This window comes from Urocitellus parryii, chromosome 1 (genome assembly GCF_045843805.1).
Source record: "Urocitellus parryii isolate mUroPar1 chromosome 1, mUroPar1.hap1, whole genome shotgun sequence".
NCBI lineage: Eukaryota > Metazoa > Chordata > Mammalia > Rodentia > Sciuridae > Urocitellus > Urocitellus parryii.
The window spans coordinates 113,782,333-113,784,147 of NC_135531.1; the positions used below are offsets into that span (position 1 = coordinate 113,782,333).

Consider the following 1,815-nt stretch of genomic DNA (forward strand, 5'->3'; position numbering starts at 1 on the left):
TTGTTTCCACTGTGAATAGAATATATTCTATTTTAGTTATTTATTGCCAGTATAGACAAAACTATGATTTGGGGAAACATTTGTTATCCATTACTTTTTTCAAGTATTTTCTTTTGAGAGAAACAAATTTTTTAACTATGCAGAAAGAAATTGTATAAGAAAGATAATTACTCCTCTGAAACTGATGTTTCAGCCTGAAACATCTTATTTTATTGTACTAGTTTTGCTAGAACTTTAACTAATAACAGAGTTATCATGTATCTCTAGCTCAAATCATTTTCCCATAGATGTTCTAATTCTATTGGATTTGTTAAAAAGTTATGGAACTTTGCCAAGTAGGTGGTTGTATCTTCACAACTTTCTCTTTTACTTAAATGAGTTGAGTACAAGAGAAGTTATTATTGAGAATCCTGTCATTTATCATAAGCATGTTTTTTAGAGCCTTTAGTAATTGAACAATTACTACTAATTCAACCAATAGAACACTGCAACATAACAGAATGTTTCATTCACAATCCAGAACCAATGCAGTGATGTGCTGGCTTGCCAGCACATATACTAAAATTGGATCAATACAGAGAAGATTAGCATAGCCCCTGCATAAAGATGCCATGCAAATTTATGAAGTGTTCTATGTTTTGGGACTACAAGCTCTGAGAATAGGACATAGCCAAGTTTATATTCTAACTCTGCTATATACTGGCTGCTTATTCTATAAGCCTTAGTTTTCCCCTCTGTAAAATGGAAATTATAAAAGTGCGTACCCAAGAGGGATGTCATAAAGATTAAATGAGACATACATTATCAGTATAGTACCTGGCATCATGGTGTAAACATGCAGCATGTGCTAGCTGTTTTTATTAACAGATCTAGTAAAACACAGCTGCCTGCTAATTCTATACTTCAATGCTGCCATGCCATAATCTATCCCATGAAGTCATCCAGCACCTGACTAGTCTGAATTGAGATGTACTGTAAGTGTAAAATATGAACTGGATTTTAAAGAAAAAAAAAACAGAATGTGGCATATTTCTTGATAATTTTCATATTGGACATCGATTGAGATAATATTTTGGATAGAATGAGTTAAAATTGTCTACTAAGATTTTTTAAATGCAGTGAATTTTTCAGGCATTCTGTCTGTGCACTTTCAATTCTCTATCCCCTGGGTGGCAGTGTTCTTTTCTGAATTGCACATTTCCACAGAAATTTAAGAGTTGCAGAAAGCAATCCAAATGATGGCATGTGAGTGATATCATTTTCTTAAATAGAAGGCAAGTAGATGGATCTTCCAGGTCTTACAAGTCTTTAATGCTTAAACTTTCAAGTTTTGACTTTACATGAGTTACAGAATGATAATAAGCCCTCTAGGTGAACCACTACTGGATTAATTTAAGATTCATTATTTTAATACATGCAATAAACTAGAGAATACAACTAGCACTGTATAGGACAGAGGTAATTAGCAAGTCACTAATCCAATAACTTTACTTCTTCATTAATCCTTTAGCATTTTTTCCCTAAATTTTATTTGAAATTTTATGGAGTGTTTTATTAGATTTATTACTGAATACCATTAGGAATTTTTAAAAAACTCTCTTAAGTTCTACTCTAGGAATTTGAGATCTTAGTATTTCAGAATAGATAATGTAATATTACAAGTTTTATAAAATTTAAAATGAGGAAGTTAACACTTCAGCAATTTGGCATTTTGCCTAAGAACTTTGGCTCAAAGTATCTGATAGCAAATCCCATTTCTACCTCTTAATAGCTCTATGTCCTTAAGACAATTATATAGATTTCCTGTGACAAGAT

General features: G+C 31.8%; 1 non-coding gene across 1 annotated transcript; it reads left to right on the forward strand.

Moving 5' to 3' along the window:
- Positions 1-535: 535 nt before the first annotated feature.
- On the forward strand, positions 536-641 carry LOC113188072 (U6 spliceosomal RNA). The gene has a single exon (XR_003301499.1). It is a non-coding gene; the product is annotated as a U6 spliceosomal RNA (small nuclear RNA).
- Positions 642-1,815: the final 1,174 nt, after the last annotated feature.